Source organism: Pseudophryne corroboree, unplaced genomic scaffold (genome assembly GCF_028390025.1).
Source record: "Pseudophryne corroboree isolate aPseCor3 unplaced genomic scaffold, aPseCor3.hap2 scaffold_802, whole genome shotgun sequence".
Classification (NCBI taxonomy): Eukaryota; Metazoa; Chordata; class Amphibia; order Anura; family Myobatrachidae; genus Pseudophryne; species Pseudophryne corroboree.
In genome coordinates this window covers 66,436-75,117 of record NW_026970381.1, presented here as the reverse complement: position 1 = coordinate 75,117, position 8,682 = coordinate 66,436, and the positions used below count along the sequence as shown (strand labels likewise).

The 8,682-nt window shown below is 45.3% G+C and overlaps 3 non-coding genes across 3 annotated transcripts; all 3 read right to left on the bottom strand.

Moving 5' to 3' along the window:
• Positions 1–425: 425 nt before the first annotated feature.
• LOC135041691 (U1 spliceosomal RNA) lies at positions 426–588 on the bottom strand. Its single transcript, XR_010235075.1, has one exon. It is a non-coding gene; the product is annotated as a U1 spliceosomal RNA (small nuclear RNA).
• Positions 589–740: 152 nt separating this feature from the next.
• On the bottom strand, positions 741–904 carry LOC135041669 (U1 spliceosomal RNA). Its single transcript, XR_010235055.1, has one exon. It is a non-coding gene; the product is annotated as a U1 spliceosomal RNA (small nuclear RNA).
• A 670-nt stretch (positions 905–1,574) lies between these two features.
• On the bottom strand, positions 1,575–1,737 carry LOC135041684 (U1 spliceosomal RNA). The gene has a single exon (XR_010235070.1). It is a non-coding gene; the product is annotated as a U1 spliceosomal RNA (small nuclear RNA).
• Between the last annotated feature and the right edge of the window lie 6,945 nt (positions 1,738–8,682).

Sequence of the window (8,682 nt, the reverse complement as noted above, 5' to 3'; positions counted from 1 at the left end):
ATGCAATAATGTTTCAATTTGCATTACCCAGCAGAATTAGCTTTGCATATATAGATATAGTGCAGCAGAATATATTGGTGGTTGTAGTCAATTGTAATTACTCAGCAGAATTAGCTTTGCATATATAGATATAGTGCAGCAGAATATATTGGTGGTTGTAGTCAATTGTAATTACCCAGCAGAATTAGCTTTGCAAATATAGATATAGTGCAGCAGAATATATTGGTGGTTTTAGTCAGTTGTAATTACCCAGCAGAATTAGCTTTGCATATATATAGTGCAGCAGAATATATTGGTGGTTGTAGTCAAATTAAGCAGACGGGAAAAGTCAGGATAGTGCGCAAGGGCATAGAAGGGAGCGGCTCAAGAAAAGAGAAGTGGAAACAGACAGCAAACTAGGCTGGAGAGAGACCTGAGACAAAGAGATCTGAATTATACGAGAGCCGACCAGGGGAAAAACAAATTATGCAGTCAAGTTTCCCACATTTGGAAAAATCACAGGAGCAGCACACCCAGAGTGCAATGAGTGAGCCTTGCCCTGGGAGAAGCACCTTCATGATCATAGTATATCACCTGGCAGGTAAGTAGGAGTTGGGCTAGAGCTGGGGAGGGTCGCTGCTCGGGCACCCCCCTGTCAAGTGAAGGAGATCCAACTGAGGCAGCACAAGGAATCTCTCGAAAGAAGAACAAGGCTAGAGGAAGATCTGAGACAAATAAATCTGACTTTTACCAGAGCTGACCAGAGGAAAGAACAAACACAGTCCCCCACTACCACAAATAATGCAGTCGAGTTTCCCACATTTGGGGAAATCATACGGGTCAGCATACCCAGAATACAATGAATGAACCTCACCCTGGGAGAACAATCTTCATGACCATGGTATCTCCTATGCAAAATAAGTATGATTTGGGATAGGGCTTGGGAGGGCCGCTGCTCAGGCACATCTCTGTCAAGTAAAGGAGATTCAACTGAGGCAGCACAAGGGAACTCTCATCTGGGGACAACAACTGCAGGGAGAACACATATTTTCAGATGAACATGGGAGGGCAGAAGGCTACCTAATACTGAAGCACCCCCAAACAACAAACCAAATGCAACAACTAGTGCAAGCATTCCTGGGGGAAGGCCTGCAGCAGATGGATTTGCATATGGTGATGTCATCCAAGCAGTGGGTCAAAGTTGGCTTCAACCCTCGTCTGCATATGAAAAGAGAAAAGGGGCGTGCAGGGCATGGCAGCATTTTTCGGCGCTTGGATGACCCCTAGTTCGCATTAAACACCTCCACCCTCCTTCGGTGTGGGGCTCATGTTGGCTATGCCCCAGCCCCGAAGCATTCAAGCTGATTTCTTGCAGCAGCTGGGCACTGTAACAGCTCCAGAGCTGCTCTGTAAGGCAAATAAAAGGGTGTGGGACCTGCAGCACTACCTGTAGTTCGCATTGTGCGTTGGAAGGCACAAAGTAAGCAGACGGGAGAAGTCAGGATAGTGCGCAAGGGCATAGAAGGGAGCAGCTCAAGAAAAGAGAAGTGGAAACAGACAGCAAACTAGGCTGGAGAGAGACCTGAGACAAAGAGATCTGAATTATACGAGAGCCGACCAGGGGAAACACAAATTATGCAGTCAAGTTTCCCACATTTGGGGAAATCGCAGGAGCAGCACACCCAGAGTGCAATGGGTGAGCCTTGCCCTGGGAGAAGCACCTTCGTGATTATAGTATCTCACCTGGCAGGTTAGTAGGAGTTGGGCTAGAGCTGGGGAGGGTCGCTGCTCGGGCACCCCCCTGTCAAGTGAAGGAGATCCAACTGAGGCAGCACAAGGGAACTCTCGAAATAAGAACAAGGCTAGAGGAAGATCTGAGACAAAGAAATCTGACTTTTACCAGAGCTGACATCACATCACACCAGACTATCAGTAACCAGCCTTCTCCCATCCCTTACCAACCCTCCCCATCCCTCGCACCAACTCTGTCATCTTTCTCCCATGCATCTGGAGAGGAAGTCATGGCCCTCATTCGTTCCTGTCCCCTCACCACCTCCCCACTTGACCCTATCCCCTCCCGCCTCCTCTACCACATCTCTTCTTCTGCTTGTTCCCATCTTTCCCACCTTCTCAATCTCTCCCTCTCATCAGGCACTGTCCCCTCTGCCTTCAACCACGCTCTCATCTCTCCTATTCTTAAAAAACCTACCCTTGATCCAAACACTCTCTCCAACTACCGACCCATCTCTCTTCTCCCTTTTGCCTCCAAACTCCTTGAGCGTATTGTCTACAACCGCCTTACTTCCTTTCTTTCCTCACACTCACTGCTTGACCCATTCCAGTCTGGCTTCCGTCCTCTCCACTCCACTGAAACTGCCCTTACAAAAGTATGCAATGACCTCCATGCTGCTAAATCTAAGGGACACTACTCTCTACTTATTCTACTTGATCTCTCTGCTGCTTTTGACACTGTGGACCATCCTCTCCTACTGCAAATCCTTCACTCCATTGGTCTGCGTAACACTGCCCTCTCTTGGTTGTCGTCCTACCTTTCTGACCGTCATTCTCTGTCTCCTCTCATGACTCCACCTCCCCCTCACTTCCACTAACTGTAGGGGTACCCCAAGGTTCTGTCCTTGGTCCTCTTCTCTCTCTATACGTCCTCACTAGGTAAGCTCATTAGTTCTTTTGGTTTCCAATATCATCTCTATGCTGATGACACTCAAATCTATCTTTCCTCTCCAGACCTCTCCCCTACTCTCCTCACTCGTATCTCCAACTGTCTCTCTGCTATCTCTTCCTGGATGTCCCAGCGCTTTCTTAAACTTAACATGTCTAAGATCGAGCTGATCATCTTCCCTCCCTCCCGCATAACCTCACCTCCTACAATCTCATTATCTATTGATGGCACTACTATCTCCTCTACCCCCCAAGTGCGCTGTCTTGGAGTAATCCTTGACTCCTCCCTCTCCTTCAAACCACACATTCAGCACCTCTTACAAACCTGCCGTTTTCATCTAAAAAATATTTCCAGGATCAGACCCTTTCTGACACAGGATGCTACTAAGACTCTTATCCACTCACTGGTCATCTCCAGACTGGACTACTGTAATCTCCTCCTGACTGGCATTCCTGACAAATACCTCTCTCCACTCCAATATATCGTCAATGCTGCTGCCCGGCTCATTTTCCTCACCAAATGCACTACGTCCACCTCTTCTCTCTTACTAGTCCTTCCCTTACTCCCCTTCCCTTTCAGAATCCATTTCAAGCTTCTCACACTTGCTTACAAAGCCCCTAACCACTCCTCTCCCATCTACATCTCTGATCTTATCTCGCTTTACACTCCCACCCGTCCTCTTCGCTCTGCTAATGCACGCCGACTCTCCTGCCTACGGATTACTTCCTCCCACTCCTACCTCCAAGATTTTTCACGTGCTGCACCACTTCTCTGGAATTCCCTACCTCTCCCCCTCAGACTCTCCACCTCTCTACAAAACTTCAAATGGGCTCTCAAGACCCACTTCTTCACCAAACCCAGCCAAATCTCATCCTAAACCTCTGTTCCACGCTCTCTATGTACCCCATCTGTCTCACCCCTGTCTGTCTACCCCTCCCCTTTAGAATGTAAGCTCTCACGAGCAGGGCCCTCTTCCCTCATGTGCTTACTCTTTTCTTACTTTAATAATCTTCAGCTGCACCAAATCCAGCAGTCTTCTGCCACCTGATACTTATTCCAGTGTCATCTGCTGATGTAGCTATGTTTATTTACCCTGTACTTGTCCTATATTGTCATCAACTGTAAGTTGCTGTTTTCCTGTTTGATTATTTGTTTATGTACTCTGTAATTGGGTGCTGCGGAACCCTTGTGGCGCCATATAAATAAAGGATAATAATAATAATAATAATAAATAATATAATATATAGCAGTACGGTACAGTAGGCCACTGCTCTACCTACCTCTGTGTCATCAAGTATACTATCCATCCATACCTGTGGTGCATTTTAGAAAAAAAACATATCTCGGCAGAGCAATCTATAAATCCATCATTTTTCAGACAGCAACAGTGGGTATTGTAATAGTCACCCAATCCATCACTTTTATAGGGTTACATGCATCCACATGCTACAGCCTGTCTCAATAATTTTACTGTCACGGTGTGTGTGTTTGTGTTTTTATTTGGGTATTTTTTTGTTGTTGTAGAACTACAGGTACCAGCGAGCCCGTTATTTCCCCGCCTGCTGGTACTTGAGGTTCTCCAAGTACCAGCAAGTGGGGGAGGCTTGCTGGGCCTTGTACTTCCACAACAAAAAAACAATGTTCTTTTTTTACACTTATGGCTATCAGCCCGGCACCCACCACCCAGGGGTGCTGGGGACAGCCTCGGGCTTCACCCCTGGCCCTTGGGTGCCTCGAGGGGAGGAACCTCTTGATTTAAGGGGTCCCCACTCCTCCAGGGAACCCCGGCCAGGGGTGACTAGTTGGAGGGGTAATGCCAGGGCCGCAGGGACCTACATAAAAGTGTCCCCCGGCTGTGGCATTATCTCTCTGGCTAGTGGAGCCCGGTGCTGGTTTTAAAAATATGGGGGACCCCTACATCTTTTGTCCCACGTATTTTTGGAACCAGGACCCGTCTAAGAGCCCGGTGCTGGTTGTCTAAATACGGGGAACCTCTGTCCATTTTTCCCCCCAGTATTTAAATAACCAGGACCGGCTCAAAGAGGCTGGTTATACTAAGGAGGGGGGACCTCACACATTTTTTTTTAACCCATTCAGACCCTTCTCCTTTAAGTTAATGGAAGCCCTGGACAACAAAAGTGCATTCATGTCCTCCTCCCTCACCCTTCCCAGTCCCAAACACTCATTTTTTTTTTCTTTAAAAATTTATAATATATCACAAGAACAATGAGCAGGGCATTGGCGGCATCGGACTGAGATAGAAATTAGTGGTGGAGGGCAGGGTCAGTTGATTGTGGGAGAGTTTGTAAGCCATTGGCGGTGGCAGTGGGTATCGGCTCAGAGGCAGTAGCGGGCATTGGCTAAGGGTCATCGGCAGAATTCAGCGGACATTATGGCTGTAGTGCCTCACTAGCCACTGACCTCACCGCACGCCACTGTGGGACAGATGTAACATGCAGAGAGAGGTAGATTTTGGGAGAAGGAATGTCCTAGCATAACTGTTAATTGCAGTGTAATACTGTAATTCAACTGTGCAGCATTTGTGGCTAAATGTCAAAGAAGCCAGTATTTACCCTGCATGCAAAACAATAAATGTATTTGCACATACCTCCCAACTAACCCAATTTTTGCAGGACAGTCACTTTTTTGGGAATGTCCAGCTAACCCAAACAGCCCCCCCCCCCAGTGTCCCATAGTCATGGGGAAGGGGGGGGTGGAAGGCTCCCTGTAGCTTGTTGCTCTGCAAATATGCACATTGTGGGTAATTCAGACCTGATCGCTAGGGTGTGTTTTTTGCATCCCTGTGCTCAGGTAGTTGACGCCTACAGCGGAAGGGAAAATTTGCTGTGCAGGTGTGTGATCACATGTGCACAAGAGCTGCACAGCTCAGCACTTACTCAGCCATTGAGGTGACGTCACAAATCCTCCCACAAAACGCCGGGTCCCTCCAGTGTTTTTCCGGACACTCCCTAGAAACATTCAGTTGCCACCCACACAAACACCCTCTTCTTCTCAATCTTCTTGTGATCTCCGGACCGTCGCACCTACGCATTGTGGCGCATACGCATGTGCAGTGCAGACCTGATTGCCCGCTGGGTGAAAATAAATTGAAGCGATCTGGTCTGAATAAGCCACAATGTCTATTCACGGGAGACAGAGGGGCTGGGGCATGGTCAGCAGCTCACAGAGCACCTATAATGACAAAAATGGGAGACATGGCTCATGATCGCGATATACCTGCGAAGGTACGCCCTCTACTGATTGACAGGCAGAGGCATTCGCATTTTCTGCGGGGCACCCGGAGAAAATGTAGGCACATGCACAGGATGGACCCTGCGTATATGCCCCCATCCTCTTCATAGTTTTTGCGGTTGGAACGAGCAGTGTGAAAACATCAATCGATGGGGGTAATTCCAAGTTGATCGCAGCAGGAATTTTGTTAGCAGTTGGGCAAAACCATGTGTACTGCAGGGGAGGCAGATATAACATGTGCTGAAAGAGTTAGATTTGGGTGAGTTAATTTGTTTCTGTGCATGGTAAATACTGACTGCTTTATTTTTACACTGCAAATCAGATTGCAGATTGAACACACCACACCCAAATCTAACTCTGGTGGTCATTCCGAGTTGTTCGCTCGGTAATTTTCTTCGCATCGCAGCGATTTTCCGATTATTGCGCATGCGCAATGTTCGCACTGTGACTGCGCCAAGTAAATTTGCTATACAGTTAGGAATTTTACTCACGGCATTACGAGGTTTTTTCTTCGTTCTGGTGATCGGAGTGTGATTGACAGGAAGTGGGTGTTTCTGGGCGGAAACTGGTCATTTTATGGGCGTGTGGGAAAAAACGCTACCGTTTCTGGGAAAAACGCGGGAGTGGCTGGAGAAACGGAGGAGTGTCTGGGCGAACGCTGGGTGTGTTTGTGACGTCAAACCAGGAACGACAAGCACTGAACTGATCGCACTGGCAGAGTAAGTCTCGAGCTATTCAGAAACTGCACAGAGATGTCTTTTCGCAATATTGTGAATCTTTCTTTCGCAATTTTAAGATGCTAAGATTCACTCCCAGTAGGCGGCGGCTTAGCGTGTGCAATGATGCTAAAAGCAGCTTGCGAGCGATCAACTCGGAATGAGGGCCTCTCTCTGCACATGTTAAATCTGCCTTCCCTGCAGTGCACATGGGGGGTAATTCTGAGTTGATCGCAGCAGGATTTTTGTTAGCAGTTGGGCAAAACCATGTGCACTGCATTTACGAACAGATGATTTTTTATATAAATTTTAAAATGTTAGTAAATGTGTGTTTTTTTCAACCTGGAAGCCCAACATCGATTAAGATCGATCTTAAATAGACCCCTGGGTTTTAAGGATAACCATGGTTGAGTCCAATGGTTAATTCACATTGACCGAAGTTCTAATTAAGTAGTGATGTGCACCGGAAATTTTTCGGGTTTTGTGTTTTGGTTTTGGGTTCGGTTCCGCGGCCGTGTTTTGGGTTCGGACGCGTTTTGGCAAAACCTCACCGAAATTTTTTTGTCGGATTCGGGTGTGTTTTGGATTCGGGTGTTTTTTTCAAAAAACCCTAAAAAACAGCTTAAATCATAGAATTTGGGGGTCATTTTGATCCCATAGTATTATTAACCTCAATAACCATAATTTCCACTCATTTTCAGTCTTTTTTGAACACCTCACACCTCACAATATTATTTTAATTGGTATTTGGTACCGAGGACACAGTACCTCAATCAAGTCTATAGTTGGCTCTGAAATCAGCATTAAACTGGATCCACACTTAGATTATCTGTCCATTTATTTTTTCTAGTTGAAACAAAATTATGCTAATATGTGGCAGCAAATGACAATTGACCATTTGCTCCCAAACACTGGAAAACATCCAAAAATGGTCATTTAGATAAATTGGTTAAATCCATTTCATTTAGCTAATTTATCCAAACTACCTTTATTGTATCTTTGTGGGTGAATGATGTGTGGGTCAGTGTTGAGGGTGGTGGAGGAGATGGGTAATAGGCACAGCAGGGTGTGGACAGTCAAATAGTGTGCTTAGAGGTGCAGATAAATAGGGATATCTAATAATTCACCCACTATTCTATAGAATTATTAGATATCCCTATTTATCTGCATTACTCACCTAACACTCAGCATTTATCTACATGCTGATGCTATTCATAGCACTTAGCTTGCAAGTATTTTACCCATAAGGAGACACATTAGATGTTTCCTCTCTTTTCATTAAAGACGTCCCCAGCAACCATACTGTACTATACTATAACAGGAATAATTACTGTGGGGGATTATACCATTTGATCTGGAATAAAGGGAAAATATTGTGGAAAGAGTGCTGTAAGTGTATGATATGTAGAACTATTGCCAAGTTCTGACATCTGTCAAGTGAATTACTAATATACATTCAACTAATATTACATAGTGTCCAGTAATTCAGTATCAGACTAATTGATATAGTCAATTTGGATCAATAATAAAGACACAACACAGGTAGCGAACCTTGATATTAATAAATGTATTTCCATTTATTATATATGATAATTACATTATACAAACTTATTGTACTTTATTTCGTGTTTAGACAATTTTAACAAATTTATTAAAAGTTAATTTTTAAATCATCATTTGTGCGCCAGCAAAAGAGACATTCTTTTCTCTTCTCCTTTCCTGCATAACATTACTTGTCTCTGGTAGCACCCCCGAACGTCCTACAATTAATATTTAATATAACTGATGGACATTTATTGGGGCCTCTTCATACAAATATTTAGAATTTAATAGCTGGTGCAGAACACATCCCCTTCCCCCCATTACCTGTATATCTGGATTCACCAAGGAAATGCTGATGCTGACTCCAAGAAGAAAGGGAGTCTCTTCCCTATGAAGGTGAAGCCTTGTTTGGCGCCGGCCTAGTTAATTTGATCTCGGCAGCTCCCGCAGGTAAGTCAACCTTCTTGCACTATGTTCCCTCTCAACGGATAAAGACGCATCATTATCTGATGC